This window comes from Cyprinus carpio, chromosome B17, assembly GCF_018340385.1.
Source record: "Cyprinus carpio isolate SPL01 chromosome B17, ASM1834038v1, whole genome shotgun sequence".
Classification (NCBI taxonomy): Eukaryota; Metazoa; Chordata; class Actinopteri; order Cypriniformes; family Cyprinidae; genus Cyprinus; species Cyprinus carpio.
The window spans coordinates 8941940-8960501 of record NC_056613.1 but is presented as its reverse complement, the minus strand read 5'-3'; the positions used below and the strand labels follow the sequence as shown (position 1 = coordinate 8960501).

At 35.6% G+C, this 18562-nt stretch overlaps 1 long non-coding RNA gene across 2 annotated transcripts in view; it reads right to left on the bottom strand.

Annotated features, from left to right (window-relative positions):
• Nucleotides 1–4426: 4426 nt before the first annotated feature.
• LOC122140131 overlaps nt 4427–18562 on the bottom strand; it is an 84224-nt gene continuing 70088 nt past the window's right edge. For both annotated transcript variants that reach the window (XR_006156836.1, XR_006156837.1), the window contains exons 5-6: nt 5189–5252; nt 4427–4908 (exon numbers count right to left, since the gene is read on the bottom strand). This is a non-coding gene — a long non-coding RNA (uncharacterized LOC122140131). The remainder of the gene's footprint in view (nt 4909–5188; nt 5253–18562) is intronic.

Sequence of the window (18562 nt, the reverse complement as noted above, 5' to 3'; positions counted from 1 at the left end):
AAAACCCGTAGACACTAAACATGAGATTTCACTCGCAGAGGAGAAGAAAAAGAAAAAAAAAAGTCACTTGATTGGTGACAAAAGATAACAAGAAGTGGCTGCAGGGTGCCTCCCAAACCCTTGCTGTCTCAGAGTGGTGTGAATCGACCCCATCTGGTTTCATCTCACATCCCCACTCAAGATGGTGCCTTTCCTGCAAAAGCCATAATAGTATATAGATATGAGAGACAAAATATCCCTGCCAGAGTCCCTGGTGACTTAAATCAGTATGGGATCCCTCTAGAGCTCTGTCTGTTCCCTGGCCAGAATTGCAGTACACTTTAAGTAGTCCAATTTAACGTGAGAAACCACGGGCACTGCACTCCCAGGGAAGGAGGCAAGTCTCTGTCCATCTGTGGCTTTGCTTCCTGTAGGGGCAGCCTCAAGAGGAAGTCTCAGCGACGTTTGCAAGATTTATTTGTTTTTGCTAAGAGAACCGAAGCATTTGGATGAAACGGAATCAGTTTGTTTACTAATGCAAACTGTTTTGATGTCCTAATAGTTTTATATTTAAAGGCAAAACTGACAATTCTGACATCATTTGCTCTCACTCATGTCACTGCAGTCTATTATAGCCTTTCTTTATTTTGTGGAGCACAAAATTAGAAATACTGAACAATATAGTAGTTGCGCTTCTACATGCAATTAACACCGAATAGGAACCAGAGCTTTCGAGTTTCAGAAAGAATGTGAAAGCACAGTGAAAATAACTTAAAGCAGTGATTCTCAGCCATTTTAGTCCAAGGCCCCCCAATTGTCAAAGACGAGGGCCCCCCAAGATATTTCTGCTGAAATAATGAAATTTGTGACTTTTTATTTAAAATAGTAATGTCTACCCAATAAAATGTTTGTTATGTTATGTTATGTTATGTTATGTTATGTTATGTGTTATATGTTGGTTATAAAATCTCCTGGCTTTTATTATTATTTCCTTGACTAATCATTTTAGTTCATTACTTTAAAATTTACTTTGACTTTTCCAGATGCAGAAATCTATTTTTTCAAGAACTTCAGAACTCTGTTTCTTAAGTAAAAATGGTTAAAATCGTCAGTTGTCGAGGGGACGACTTAAAATAAAAAATGTTGCCATCTAACAACTTACTTTTTCAGTATTTTTATTTATAAAAGATTTCAAAACTGTATTTATGAAGCTTGTTTTGTCCTATTTAAAGGCATATCGTGGCCCCCTCAGAACTGTGTTTAAGCCCCTTAGTGGGTCCAGGCCCCTGGTTAAGATCCACTGTCTTAAAGCATCATAAAAGTGGTCAAGCACGACATTTCCAGTCATCTGATGATCAAAATATAGGTTGTTATTTAACAATAATCCTTTTTAGTGTGCTGTTGACTGTTATGACTAGATAACAGTCAACAGGCAGCTGTGGCCTAATGGTTAGAGAATTGGACTTGTAACCAGAAGGTCGCAGGTTCGAGTCTCGGTGCTGGCAGGAGTTGTAGGTGGGAGGGAGTGCATGAACAGCGCTCTCTTTCCACCCTCAATACCCATGGCTGAAGTGCCCTTGAGCAAGGCACTGAACCCCCAGTTTGCTCCCCGGGCGCTGGATATAGCTGCCCACTGCTCCGGGTGTGTGTTTCACGGTGTGTTCACTTCTCACTGCTGTGTGTGTGCACTTGGATGGGTTAAATGCAGAGCACCAATTTCGAGTATGGGTTACCATACTTGACAAATGTCATGACTTTCACTTTTTTTAATTGAGTCAGGGAATCAGATCAGTCTGATTCAAAATGACCTGGATTAAAGATCCAACTCATGAATCGAAGAATAAAGTCATACAAGGTTAGAAGGGAAATAAGGGTGAGTAAATGATGATACTGTTGACACTGAATTTAAGGTGAACTATTCATTTAATGGCTCAAAGATCAATGTACATTTAGATGATCTGGACAATCTCATCAATGAGTTGTTCAAAAGTTCATCTTGATATGAATCATAAGAAGAGAAACCACGTGATTGCCTTGATTATGTAAACGGAACAGAGGAAAAAATAGACCTGAGCTCTGCAGCACTGATGAGCAACAGAACCAGAATCACCTACTGATGACAACCACCACCACGACCCTGATGATGAGGAGGACTGAGAGAGAAAGAAAGGTGTGAATGGTAGTAGGCATTCTTCAAACATACAAATCACTCTTGCATGAATGTGGGAAAAGTAATATATTCTTACCAATAACAAGGAAATAAGCTGAATTTTATAGCTGTGTTGCAACTTCAAAAAAAAAAAATCACCGTTCAAAGGTGACCACAAAAAGTAATTACAGACACACTGGAGACCCATACAAAGTTCCTGTCTCAGTATTCATGAAACTTTAATTGCAAGGAACAACCAGAGCCCAGTCACTCTGGTTTTGATCAAACATAAGAGTACACAACACACTACACTGCATCCAAACATTAGAAATAAGATATAATGTGATTATTTCTTGCAGGAAACCAATGCTTGCAGAGAAAAGAAATAATTCAATTAAAGTTGTTGTTTTTTTAATGGGGGGGGGCTGTGTATGTGAATTAACACATATCAAGAGAGACATTGCAGTGTAAAGGTGGACAAAGATGGTACAATATACGCAAGAAAGAAAAATTACCAATAATTCTCTATTTTGCATAATCACAATTCAATATGCAAATATCATCTCTGTTTGCTGAACAATCCATAAAAGTTGATGGAAAACTTTCACAATTTAATCTTACATTTCTTAAAGTATAAAGCTTGCAAAATAACTAACTTAATAAATAAAACCTAAACAAAACACTAACTTTTGATAAAAAAATAAAAAAATAAATGTGATAAACAACAAAAACATGTTTGTTGTTGTCTTGCATATTATAAAGGTGACTGCAGGTCTTATAGTGATAACTGTTTGAGACAGGGCTGCCTCTAATTACACATTAGTGGATGAATTGCAGTCTTTTGTGTAAAGCAGAGGAATTTGATCTCTTGTTCATGATTTAACCAAACCTAGATTTCAAGCCTTGATTTAAATAGTCTCAGCAGTGGTTAAAGGGGTCATCGGATGCTACATGCACTTTTACAAGTTGTTTGAACTGAAATGTGTGTTTCCCCTTTCTCAAATCGAGCCGATCTCAGATGCCTGTATGTGTGACGTCACACAGACAGGCCCCTCCCACAATAGTTTGATTGACAGTAGCGTTTCAGCACAGACTGGACTGGTATATTACCTTAGCCCTGCCCTGAGTGAGCTGTCATCAGTTGCTGAAGATGCAGTGGATTACTTTTGTTTCTGAAGGGAATATACCCCCCATCTACCTAAATGTGTCTATATTCGCACTTATCATTTGTGATCCAGCTTAACCAACAGAAGAAGTGAGTATAAGGTTTTTTAATGAATCTTTGCAAATCGCCTTTCCTAATAATATGCTAATTAGCAAGTTTAACAATGAATGCAGCTAAAGTAAACAGTCCCTCAGAGAGCGGCTCTGAAGAGAGAGGCGGGGTCAGCAGAGCTCATTAACATTTAAAGGAAAATGCTACAAAATGGCTTGCTCTGAAAATAGCTGTTTTTTATGGTAAAAATAAAGGTTTTTTACAATACCATTGAGAAATTTTAACCAAACTATGTTACAGACTTTTCATTGAGACCCTAAAGAATGATATAAACTTGTGGAAAATGGGCATCCGATGACCCCTTTAAACACAAATTGGTCTCCGAATGCAATGTCACATTCCTTGCATGTAAATACACGCTACTGTTGATTTCTCAACCTCATTCATTTGTGAGGACATCACACCACTAACTAACTAACTGAATAAATAAATAAAACATAACAAAAAAAAAAATAATAATAAAAAAATAATAAAAATAAAGGTATTTTCGATGACTATAGTATAAGATGCTTTTTCAACTATGTCACTTTTGGCCATGTGGATGTTTAGAAGCTATCATAAAATACTTTACATACTCTTACAAGTTTAAATAAATTTGTCTACTAACAATGTCCATTCTAACAAGTCAAAACATTTCCACCACAGTGTCATTTTTATCACATCTCATATTATGTATTTTGTTTTTCTGTGGTGAAAATGGCCTTTTACAACTAGCATTTTATATATCTTAAATACACAAAATAATAATAAGCCTAATAGATAAATAATAAAAGGCTAGGTATAAAATATAACTTTTTTAATAAGTTAACTTAAAAAATAATTTACAGACTACTTCGCTGGAAATTTCATGCAATAAAACTATTCATTTAAAAATTAATATTTACCTTGACTTTTTCTTCCTTAACTAAAACCTTTGTCTCTTCTGGAACCATGTACAATAACCTTTGATAAAACTTTAACAGTCAATCAATAAGTAAAACAAACAAATAACATCTATACACAAATTAATATGTAAAGTAGACAAAAAAAATAAAAAAATGACGACGGCATAAAAAAAAACATTTCCACAATGTAATGTGTCGGTCATATAGCAAAAAGTACATAACTAAAATCTGTTAAATTAATTACAATCAACCCTTGCAAGATAGAAGTGCATGTAAGTTTAAGAAACACCCAATAAAAAAATGGACTAAGAAAGACGCATTACAAAAACAAACACAGACAATTGGTGATGAAACACTGCTTGATAATCATTCTTGTTTTCCGACGTTAGTTAAGAATATCTCCCACCTCCATCAGTGGAGACTCTGAGGAGCAGAAGACTCTGCAGGTCCAAATGAACTGTTTTAGTCACAGAGAGAGAGATGCAGTGTATTCCTGGCTCTGTGCTCTATGTGAGGTGTTAACCAAGTGAGAAGCGCGGGGACTCGCTGGGCGCCTGGCCCGCCTCCACGCACACCCACCACTTCATATCTTCATCTGATGTGTCAATCCCCAGACTGGCCTGGCAGGAGAGAGTGAGGAAAGGGTCACTAGAGATCACAGATGCCACCCTGTTCCTCTCTCTCTCTCACTCTCTTTTATTTTTTCTCTAAGTTTGATAAGGATCAAATGAAGTTGAAAAACAAGCATTTTGAGGAGCGTTCGATAAATGAAGATAAACTCTGAAGGAGTGGAAGTGCAGGTGCAGGGTGGGATGTTGAAGAACTTGTTGACAGTATGTGCCACAAAGCCATGGTTGCTTATTATGCTATGAAATTGGTATATATAAAAATGAAACTTACAATCTGAAGGTTTTGGATCAGGTGAGCATCCGCAGTGTTGAGAAACAAGCGCCAGTTTTACGCTCTGCCAATACAATAACTTCCATTATGATACCAATTTCAGGAAAATATATAAATAAAATAATTCAAGGAAAAAAAAAATCTTCCCACCAGCAGTCAAACAAATGCGAGCGCTAAGTACCAAGACATCTCTCTGTCCTTTAAAGCAATGATATGAATAATAACAGTAATGATGTCTAACGTGGGAGGAGATGGTTAGCACAGTCGAGGAAAATAATGAGTTTTAATGCCAATGCTAATGGGAAAAAAATAGATCCCCCTCTTTCAAAGGAAGAGGAGCATTTAAGAGCTCTCGTTCAGCGCTACCCTTGTGATAATAGCCACACTACCACATGTCTCTCTGTCCTGAAGAAAAAAAAAAGAAGAAAAAAATATACTTGTTAGACTTCTTAACGCGCTTTGCGTGTTTTGAATTTGAGGATGCTGTCGTTCTGTTTTTGCCATCTGTTTGGCTCATTATGGGACATATCAATACTAAAATATTTGAAATTGTCATAATTTTAGGAAACTTCCGCCACCTGTGCAGGCATTGTAGTTTGTACGCCGTGTTATTTCCTCACTTTACTTTTCCCTTTGTACAACTCCGCCATGTTCTAGCATTTTTGCATGAACATAATTGGTTTTCTAAACTACATGACAAAGAAAGAAAGAAAGAAAGAAAGAAAGAAAGAAAGAAAGAAAGAAAGAAAAACATTCTTTAGTATAACATTTCTTATCTATCTATCTATGGAAAGCAGTTTGAAGTCTTCTCGACTGCTCAATGACCTTCATGATCTGGTCATCGAGGACATCTGCTAGTTCAGTTTTCAGAAGCTGGTGGCTGGAACCTGAACTTGGAACATTGTTTGGTGGCAGAGAGCCCCTCTGGGAGGCTTGTATCAAACACAGCCTTCCTCCTTTATCCACTAAATGGCCTCCTCATATTCTTACTTGAGAAATGCTTCCTCTTAAACTCATTACTTGATCCAGGATTTATAAATTGTGAATCATTTGATACAGACTAAATAAAAATTTCTATGTTCCCAATACAGTAAGATGACTACACTTCGTTTTTTGCATGACATTTGTATGACAACATTTGGTTAGCAATTAACAATATGTCTTGTTCAAGTGTTTAGTTTTTAATTTTCCTTTTCCCCATTGGACTTAATTTATACGGATATGTATAATTTTTTCACTTCTTTTGTTTTTCCTACATTCTCAGCTACCAGTTAACTTGGAGAACTAGTGTAGCAAACTGTACATGTAAGTTATGTATATTTGTGTGTGTGTGTGTGTGTGTGTGTGTGTGTGTGTGTGTGTGTGTGTGTGTGTGTGTGTGTGTACAAACAAATATGTGTAAAATGTGCATAGGAATATTTGTATATTATATAAATTGGTAACACTTTACAATAAGGTCCTATTACTTAAAGGGTTAGTTCACCCAAAAATGAAAATTAGTCCATAAAGTATTCACCTTCAAGGCATCCTAGGTGTATATGACTTTCTTCTTTCAGACGAATCCAGTCAGAGTTATATTAAAAATTGTCTTTTGATCTTTCAAGCTGTTTAATGGCAGTCAGCAGGTGTTGCAGTGCATCAGTCCAAAAGAAGTGAAAAAAAGGCACAAATCCTTAGTAATAATAAACCTTAGTTGAGGTAACATAAAACACACAGAGTAAACGGTTAAATTTTAATTGACATAAATTGCTGTAGCCTTCTAAACGTTTGACCAATAAAAACATTTTAGTTGAATGGACTATAAAACTAGTTCACTAAAGGTTGAGCCAACTAAAAAAATAACAATTCAGATAACACTTTGAAGTCAAAAAAATTTCTGTGGAACTTGTTACTAAATAATAATTAGAAATCGGTTTTAAAAAATTTAGTGTTAGATGACTTGAGGGTGAGTAATTTATGGGCTACTTTAAATTTTTTGGTGAACTAACCGTTTAATATTAACGTTAGTTAAAGGATTAATATTGAACAATGCAGTGTTAATTAATCTTAGTTAGTTAGTCAGTCATTAATATAGTTAACTAAAATGAACAAACAAAATGAACCTTATTGTTAAAGGGGTCATCAGATGCGACATGCACTTTTACAAGTTGTTTGAACTGAAATGTGTGTTGGCAGTGTGTGTACACAACTACCCTATAATGATAAATATCCAAGCCATTCTCAGATGCCTGTCTGTGTGAGTTGACTGACACTAGCATTTTACCTTATCCCCGCCCTGATTGAGCTGTCTTCAGTCTGCCATAGTTTCGACGCTGGAAAAGATATACACAAGAATGTCTCCTAAGGAATTGAGGTGTTCTGTTGTTGGATGTAATAATGAACATAGCAGTCGTCATTTACTCCTGACATCTGAGCCGCTGAAGACGCAGTGGATTACATTTGTTTTTAAAGGGAATGCACCCCCGATCTACCTAAATGTGTTTATGTTCACATGAATCATTTGTGATCCAGCTTCACCAGCAGAAAAATTTAGTATAAGGTTCTTTTATGAATCTTTGCAAATCACCTTTCCTAATAACATTCTAGTTAGCAAGTTCCATGTCTCAAGTTACCAGTCTCATGAGAACGGCTCGTCGCCCCATGGAAGAGAAGGACGGAGCTCATTAGCATTTAAAGGAACATGCAATAAAAATGGGTTGTTGAAAACATAGCTGTTTTTGACAGGGTAAAAAGGGTGTTGTTTTACACTACCATTGAGAAATTTTAACCAAAGTATGTTGTAGACTTTTCATTAAGGAAAATGGGCATCGGATGACCCCTTTAAGCGTTAGATATACATTATTGTTGATATTTTTACACTGTTTATATTTTTCTAATCCTAATTCTTAAGTGTATTAAGCAGTACAAATGTTTTAACATTGATAATAAGAAATGTTATTTGAAAACCAAATCAGATTTTAGAATGATTTCTGAAGGATCATGTGATGCTAAAGACTGGACTAGCTGCTAAAAATTCAGCTTTGCATAATAAAAATAAATTACAGTTTAGTATATATTAAAATAGAAAACAGTTAGTTTTAAATTGTATTAATATTTCACAATATTATCTTATTTAATGTATTTTTGATCAAATAAATGCTGTCTAGGTGAGCATAAAAGACTTTTAAGAGAGAAAAGAAAATTAAGAGAGATAATAACAACCCCAAACCTTAGAACGGTAGTGCGCACGCACACACACACACACAAAATATATGTAAAAATTTGCACAGAAATAAGTTTATAACTATAACAAGAATTATATTATTATATTATATTATATTATAATATATATATATATATATATATATGCTAAAAGTTTAGTTTCGGAGGCGAGATACAGTAAATGCCAAATACATCATTTCAAGGTCAGATCAAGTTAAATGACAGGACACAGATGTCTTTGGAAATGAAAAATATCATCTTGAAAACAGCACAACAGCCTGTCCTTCTTCACCTCATTCCTGAGGTGTTACCCAAAGGGAAAGAAGCATCTCCTTCCACAATGTCCCCTATGTGGTGTCAACCTCCCTTCTGTGTACCACAGTATGCTAATCGCATGCAGGTCATTACTTCATTACAAACAAATGGTTTAAGTTTACAAAAATGGTGCCCAATGCCACCTATTAACCTTCAATATGTTTGAAAATGAGGTATTACGGGATTTTGGTCCCCCTGTGTCCTCATTATAGTTCATCATCCAGCATAGTTCATCACTTCACATCAGTTGCATTGCTTATGCACCTAGTAGAGGTCCAGGGTAAGATGTCAGTAAGCTCATTTTGCTTATTGTTTCGCATGCCTGGTTGAATATTTATCATGTAGTGTAAATTTATTTTCGTCTCTATCCTGAAACTTACAATAGTGAACTTTCCATTTAAAGAATCTAAATGTGTCAAATGTCACAAATTTCCATCTCTTACATATTCAGAATTACTTTCTGTAGTAGAATTCAGAAGCATCAACTAATAATGAGGAGGTTTAAAAAATAATGTTTTTTTTTTCATTACTAATATTTTTCATGTGCCATGGTGAAAGAAATGGTTGCAGACTGAATTTACAGAAAGTCGGATGTCCTTGTCCTTCTCCAAAAATAATGCCTCTGAGACCCATTTTCGCTGCAAATAATGCTGACCAGAACAAAAAGCATCAAGTATGAATTTTAACTCTTGGGATTCACAGCACTATTATAATTAATTTTACATCATCTCGAAAATGCAATACTGGGAAAAAAAATTAAGATACATTTTTGATAGTACAAATATTACATATAGTTTTTCAGTCAATATTAAGTCATAAAACCACATGACCAATAATTATAGAAAAAAAAATAGAAACATCTTTGAAAATAGTACAGCACATCATACACCTTCTCTCTAATTATTAAAGTTAAAACACATCGAAAGGTCACAGACCGGCAAGCCATTTGACATCTCTGAGGATCTTACTTTTCCGATACTTTTGTTCTAAGAAATCCTAGATCATCATTTACATTTTAAAATCTGCATTTTTCATATAGATTGCGTCATTTTCTAATTTTAATATCAGTGTTATTTCCCATGACACCTTTTGTCTTATTATACATTATGAATTTCTCTCTCTCCCTCTACTCTAATCCCTGTGTCTACACCACGCTTATGAGCTGAAATATTTTATCAGGTGGAGGCCGCAGTCAAAGTTATCATTTTAATCTTATTTCAATAAAAAAAATAATCTCTCTTCTCCTGGGTTTGACAGCAGCTAATGGTTTTTGGTTATCGTAAAGGAAACTTTGAAGACTGTGACTGGGGGAAAAAAAAGAAAAGCAAAGTGTGTTGTATATTTTTCCAAAGCCTATTCATAAAACATGAGTCAGAAAGGATACAGGTAGGATATCTGAAGTAAACCTCAGTCACATGAGTATGACTCTGTTAGGTCATTCCCAGCAACCCGTGGGGCTTTAAAGAATAACAAAAAACCATGTTTCAGTTGGCAGTACCATTATTAATGCTTTATGGAATAAGCTCTGTTGTGAATATACCATATGATTAAATATAAAATTCCATAAGAGGCAGTAAATAAAACCTAAAGTTCAAAGTACATTTCGAATCAATATCAGAAAATTACTCCTGATTTAGTGATGAAGATTCACTGACTGAGTGCATCTGATTCAAACCACTAAATCACCAACAAGGTCTTTTTAATGATTCTTTGTGACTGATTCATTCAGAAGAACCAGTTCATAAGAGTCATTTACTGGTGAAATGGACATCACCGCTCACACTGTGTTCATTGTTGCGTGCAGGAAACATTGGCCGCGCGTTCTAACGTGATGATATCTGACAAAACCGATTATGGACACACACAAAGCTTTCCTGACAGTCAAACAGATTTTAATATTGTTACACATTTCGTTTTTTGCATTTATGGCCATTCAATCAGAAAGCAAGTGAAAATTCAGTGAATCTATCCACCTCATTTTTTAACACGTGCAGCCAATTATAACTGTCTTCCACTTCCAGTTATTTAAGCTGTCGAAAAACATAATAATTTATTACTGTTATAATAAATACACTTGTTTGTCACGCAAAAGTTGCTAGTCTTCGAGTTGTTTACGTATGAATTAGACATCTTGCTCATTCATAGAAAACAGATACTTTTGCATTGCAAAATAATGTGAAAATAACATCGGGTTTTTTTCTTTTTTTTGGACACAAATAAATTCCTGAAAATTAGGTAAGTTTATGATTTAAATAAGAACAAATATCTGCCAGCGGGATCAGAAAAATTATAAAAATTACAAGAGAATTTTTTTTTTTTTTTTAATACACCTCCAGAAATCTTGGTCATGAATTATCAAATTTATGTTAGGAATGTTAAAATAGCTTTGGGGTCTCTTAAAGCCCGTTCACATCAAGAACGATAACTATAAAGATAACTATAAAGATAACAATATTATCGTCCACACCAGTGAACAATATCGTCTGTTTATTCTATAAACGCACATGTGTCTGCCGCTTTAAATTCTCGAGCTCGTTTTTTTATTATGGGTTCTGATTGGTTTTCAGTTTTTGTGTTTTTAGTTTGCTGGAAAAAATCGTTCTGAAAATGATTCCAACGATATTGTTTCTCTGTGCCTTCATCGTTATAGCTGTGGTGTGGACTCTGCTATTCTTTAATACTGAGAACTATTTTTAGAACTATATCTGTATCGTTATCTTTATAGTTATCGTGCTTGGTTTGAACGGGCCTTAAGACAACACATCATGCGGTTTAATTCTATTTCTATTGTAATTCTATTTATCTGTTTGTTTCGTTTTTTTGTTGTGTTGTTCTTTTGTCTTTTTTTCTTTTTTGAATGTGTGTTTTCTGTTTATTATTAGCTGACTCTGTGCTTCATCATTCTGCAAAAATTCATATCTGCTGAGCATAAGGGAGAGAAACAGTGGGGAATCAATCTTTTGTGCTTGGCCAGATAAACACAAGACACAATCAGAGGGAGGAAAAGAGACAGAAAGGAGAAGGCCTCATCCTGCCGGTGATGGATAGCTAGAGTAAAAGTGTCAGGATGGTATTATGTAAATTAAGGAGGCATCCGAGCATCGCCTTGATGATTATGGGAGAAGTGAATGATGTTTGCGCTCCCCAGGCACTTTGCTGTGCCTTGTTATTTTTTTTTCTCCCTTCCAGCCACCTCTCTGATGCATTCGGCCTGACCCCCTGGACGGAGGGGAGGAGAATCTCCCGGGAACACACTCCAAAAAATCGGAAAAGACATCTGTTTCATTTACTAAACAAATTATCTGCCAGGATTTCTCACCTAATGGGCATGGGGAATGGAGTGCAGACTCCGAACACACATGAAACAGGAAGCAGAGGGGCGGCCTGCTGCTAATAATGCCTGCTCTCCTGACCTCATCCTGGCCTCTTGCCGCCTTCGCCCCAGCATTACATCTACAACTGACAACGATAGCCAGGAATTCTTAAATCATCCGTCTGGGATCTGAACACAGTGTCTGAACATGTAAAGGATGTCTAATCCAATGGGAATATCATCATATTGGAACAAATGCTGCAGCAGTTATAGTGGGGGTCATTTTTTTGAGTATGAAAAGCCAAATATTATGATGACCTTTACTTTTAGTTTTACAACTATTTTAAAACTGTCAGTCATCTGTAAGAACGCAAGAATGCTTTCCTTTTCAATGCATGTGACACAAAAGGTATTTTCCTCTCAGCAAGAATTTTGTTTCAAACAAAGGGGTAACGTATTACTTTAATAAAATATTTTTATGAAACTTTGCTCATGAACAATGCTATATCACTCCATTTCCAAAGGCCTTTTCAACTTTATTCATCACTGCACAGCTCTTGCACCAAGGACATGAAACTAAACTTTTAAGAATGTATACACACACACACACACACACACACACACATTTTTATATTGATTTATTTATTTATTTTCTAGGAGTTTAGCTTCATTCAACCGCATTAAGAACTCTACTGTCATTCAATACACAATTCTGTATGTTAAATTCTATACTATGAATTTAGCCCTTTGATGAATCATCCCTGATTTTGACCTTGCCACACAATGCATTTCTGAGTATCACAAGTGAACATTAAAAAGAAATATTTCAGGTTCAATAAAAGTTAAGTGCACTTGTGGTATGATATTGATTATTACAGAAACTAATTTCTAATAAATGAATTTTGCCCCTCTCTTTTTTCTAGGATACATTGAATGTAACAGTTATGTTACATAAATATTAAAATATTTATTTTTTCAATAGTATACCCACAAGACATAAGCTAGATGCATGTTAACATGATTTTAGAGTGAAATAAATAAATAACCTCTTTCTGTGCAGTTAGATTACAGTGTATCCATTTTTACAATACAATAAAATAAAACACATAAAACCCTAAAAATGAGGAGGATGTGCTTGTATACAACTATAATCTTTTTAAATCCTCCAAAACTTTGCTCCTTTCACTTCCAATGTAGTTTTTTTTTTTTTTTTTTTGTGGTACTCCACATTATGCCAAAAAAACTGTTCATTGACCTTGACATTAATTGAACCCAGAACATTTACGAACATTTGAACACGTGAGAATCATTTTTTTTTTTTTCATTTGTTTCAGGCTTTTTTTTATTTTGCTTACTATTTATTGTGCTTGCTGATAATCTCGCCCCATTTTGTAATTCAACATCATAAGGTTAAAACGTAAGAGTTCTGAAATGGCATCAATATCTGACTGTGTCATGTGATATCATAGCAACATCTGTCCTATAGCATCCATTCCTGTGTTTTAGCGTATCTGTCAGATTTTGGCTAACACGAGAACAGAGAAAGAGAGAAGGAGAGAGAGCCTGCACAAGTGTCCGGTCACATCTAGGATTCTAATAACCCTTTCTCCATAACCCAACTCTGCCCTTCCATGTTAACATACTGTGAACTGAGCCCAAGTGACAAAATCAATCCATCACGGCCATGCTGTCGACACAAAGAGGGACAGAGGAGCTAACAGAAATTGATGACATCCCTGCTCGAATTTTACACCATTTCGGCCACAGCAGCGATTGAAACAGACAAAGATTTATAGTCCGACCCGTGCCGCTGCTACCCTTGATTGCCTCTTTTTTTCCCTGAAAGGCTTTTCTGCATATTTATTCCCAAGCTCATCAGGACCTCAGAGAGGCATTAGAGTGACAATCTTATTCCACCTATGGCACAGCAGCAGCATCTGGGAACTTGCATCTCTCGCTGCATATAAGACTAATGCTCTCCTGCCCCTCAGTTGCTTCTGTACCGCTTTTATTCGTTAATTATGACTTTTATCCGTCCGCCGTTTGCTCACAGCTCTTATTTGTGTGTCTCACTGTGTAATTTAGAGAATAATTCACACTGGTGAGAGCTGATCTCACTGTCTGTTTAGCTGGCACTGCGAGTGGGATTATAGCCGGCGGGCGCTGGCTCGATTAGTTCTTGTTGTGTTGTTTTTGTTGGTGAGACAAACCTTTCTCATTGGCATTATTGTGTTTGAAGGATGTTTGTGGTGACAACATGTTTGGCTCTTAAATTGCTCCATTTATCTGCGTGTGCGCGCGCGTCTTTCTCCGCTGCGCAGACCTGCCCTGCGTCATGCATTGAAGGTTTTACGAGTACTTATGGAAAATATAAATTTCATCGATATTACTGGGCTAGAAACAAATGCTTCTCATCACGAGCGTCGTAAAAACGAACACAGCAGTTAGCGTGACAGGAAACTGATTATAATAATTCAAATGTGATGAATAACTTTCATCAAACATCCAGCGCTAGCATCTCTAGATGGAAGTTCCACATCTCTGAGTATCCATTACAAATGTGCTGTGAAATGGAAGGAAACGGGACCTCGTGCCTCTTTGTGCATACCATAAACATGTATTATGCCAAAAATGTTCATATTAAACACAGAAATGGCTGATGAACTCTAGAGACACTGTCAAGAAAATGTAATACCACCACATCGTCACACACTCCACCCACGAATAGTCCGAAAATGATCGGGCCTGTATGACTGCATTGGAACATTTCAAAAAGTCGGCATGCTTTCAGAAAATTCTCTATCATATTTTATGGCATGAATGCTGATTTATTAACTATAGAATGTAATTGCTTCTGCTAAACAAGGTGCAGTCTGTGGAAAGTAGAGAACGATTGTATTATTAAACATGGGCTGAGAGAAGCACTGAGATAATAAGATGGTTGCTTTCCACAATCGGCACCTTCAGTGTAATGGTATTCCTTAAGATGTTTCTAGATGAGCTTGCAATTCCTTTGAAAAAACTGAACGTCACTACAGTAGTTCATTATCTTATCTTCTGGGTAATGGTCAGTTTCCAAATTTAATGTCAGAGCTCACAGAGTATATTTTTAGGTCAGAAAATTCAGAAATCTAAGTTCATATGAGGGAGGTTTAAAGACATCATACTTTCTTTTAACAACTTGCGCAGAATAGAACAAACCCTGCAGAAATTGCCTTGAAAAGGCTTATTGGAAATGTACAGCAAGAATTCCTAAACACAGGGAACATTACTTGAAATTGTAAGCATTCAAAATGCACTTTTGAAATGCTAATATGGTCAAAGCCCACATCTGTTTTTTTGGCAAAAGATTTCAAAAAGGGATGAATCATAATTAGCCAAGCTTTTAAATTTGCTGTATAGCATCGATTCACAGTTTTATTTCTCTAGAGTAAACTCGAGGACGTCACTTATCATGGACTAGAAATAGCCTGAACTCATAAAAAATAACTGGTTCACTGACACTTCATCCAGTGAGAGTAATTGTTTTGATAAATGCAAATGTAGCCAACCATGTTACAAGTTTGATGTTGGGAGACAAACATTTACTGAAAAAATAAGAGGAAAAAAGATTTTACTATATAAATAAACACACATGCATATACTGTACTATACATATGTGTTCATATACACATGTATGTATAAAAGGTTCCTTGACAGGATTGTCCACATTGCGCAAAAATGCTGGGATGTCAAAATGCCAGTTCTTAAATGAAATCGCTGATTAGGCAAATTGCAGATTTTCATTGCCTTGGTGACATCATCATAGCAGCAGTCTTCATGCCGTTGGACATTTCCATTTCCACATGAGTATCACTTTACCTTTGCTAAATCTTCCCATTAATACTGCCAAAGTGTGACGTATACCTATAGCTCCGTTGATTAGGAAAAAAGGAAAAGTGGTTTTATGTAGCTTTGGGTGCCTGACTGAAGAGCCTATTAGACTGTGGTTAGTGATGTTGGCACAGGAGGCCTGCATTGTGCAGATGAGACCATCCCTCCCCCTTTTGACACAGTCTGTTTCCTGAGGAGCCCCTCTCTCCTCTCTCTGCCACTGCTCCCATGTGGGCGCCAGTCAAACACACTGGCCCCCCATCACAGCATCTGCATCCTGTGCAATTTGTCATTGGCCCGTCTTTGCATTGCCATTGGCTGTTGCTGAGCAACCTGTCTGTCTCACAGACTATTTCCCATGATAAATTAGCTGGGCTGTTACTATGCCAACCGAATTTGTTACTTAATTAAACTGATTCAGATCACAATTGGCTGGAGGGGGTAAAGAATTGGGGCACACTTTGTAGCGGCACAGCCTGATCTCACACACCGGGCCATAGAGCCGTGGAAAATGACTTTTACAGGGAAGCAAATATGATTTAAGGGAGTTAATAGTGATTCTTTCATATAATCACTAAGAAAGAATTTTCCTCTAAGAAATACAAAATATTACAAGAAATTATTGTATTGCATACAGTAGTACATACTGAACCAATATTAAACAATGGTACAACATATTCTGTGATGGAACTGAGAAGCAATACAGCATTTACCCAATAAATAAAACACATACATATTTCAAGTATTTAATGTATTACTATTTATTATTATTTTAACTGATGATTTATTATTATTTAATAATATAATTATCTATAAACTTATTTTTTGTATAAAATTCAGTGTTTATATATATATATATATATATATATATATATATATATATACGTATATATATATATATATATATATATACGTATATATATATATATATATATATATATATATATATATATATACGTATATATATATATATATATATATATAAATATATACGTATATATATATATATATATATATATATATTTATATACTTATATATATATATATACGTATATATATATATATATATATACGTATATATATATATATATATATATATATAGTATATATTATATATATATACTATTAACATTTTCTGTTATTGTTGTATGTATCAAATACACTCTAAAAAGGTCAACTGTGCGGTCAATACCTTACTAAAAATCATTTCGATATACTGAGTTTGATTCAGTCATATTATACATTATTTTTGACTTGGATAAAACCAATTAATTTTGATGGTACCCTTTTTTTTTTTTTTTTTTTTTTTTTTTTTTTTTTTTTGATGGAACACATTTTTTTGTTTACTTGACAAAACATTTTTACTAAATGCCAAAAATCTGAGTCCAAATGTTGCAGTAGATTCTCAGTGCCAATATTAGGGCCTTGCCTTTTTTATTCGTTTATTGAGAACAAAACAAAACAGCGAAGCAATTTGGTTATGCGTGCGAGAGGGCAGAGGGAAGAATGGAGGCATGTAATCCCCTTAATTTGGAACATCACACCTTCAGCATTTGCCTGTATTGGAAAGGGGCTCTTATCCAGTCCCACCTCTGTTTCTGGCTATTCTTTTTTCCATACATCCTGACAAAACCATTTTGTCCCATCTGATTGGGTCTATTTGCATCAGACACCTTTTCTGCATATAGATTGATGGGTTTAATCAGTGAATCAGGGAAACCGTTCAAACATCAATCACTGTCAGTGCTGTCTTTCTGTCTCTCTGCAGCCAGGCCTTGATTTTCTGCTCAGATTCATCCAAAACGCACGCAAATGTAACGAAGAACTAAGAAGAAATGATTTGAGAAGAGACCAATAACTTATCGGCGGCTCACGCTGAGGCCTTCTCTTGCTCTTGGTCCACCGCTCCTCTCGTTCAAGCCCTTCTAGTTTCACGTCAAGGCTAGTTTCACTCGCACCGTTTGCAGGGAAAGGAGAAAAGGAGTGAAGCTTAGTCTCTCCACCTGTCTGCTCGTTTGTGAAGAACACCCCAGATGGGTAACACCTCACCAAACGAAAATAGGAAAATAAATCAAGTGCTTCCTAAAAGACCCTCTCTGATTATCTTCTTTGGGAAAAACAGATTTGCTTTTCCACTCCAGTAGGTAAAACAAATAAGTGACATCATATACCTTCCTGGTGCAGATCTGGAGATAAGTGGATGCTAAATGCAGTCATATGACCCTTTGAATATGTAAAATTAATTATGTCCTCATGAAAAGAATACTGCAGAGCAAAATCTTGGGTAATGTTTACACCACAATAGCTGCTCCAAATGAAATGGCAAAAACAATGATTGTTTCCAAACAGGTTTCCTGCTGTCCCTACCAACATTATCAGTCATTGTTCTGCAAAACCGAACACATTGTTTGAGCCAAAAAGTGTAATGACTGTTTAAACATCAAACGAGTCTCTTCTAAAATAATTTATCCTTAATTGGTTGATGCATTTGCATGCATTTCAGATGAACAGACCTACTGGGAAGTCAACAAACAAATGGCTTTCTTATAATTTGTCTCAGCATATTCAACTGGGTTTAAAAAAAGGGGGGGGGGAAGGACACACTTCATCTATAACTAAAGCTTGAAAATCTCAAGTGAAAATAATTAATAATCATTAAATATAAAAAAGCT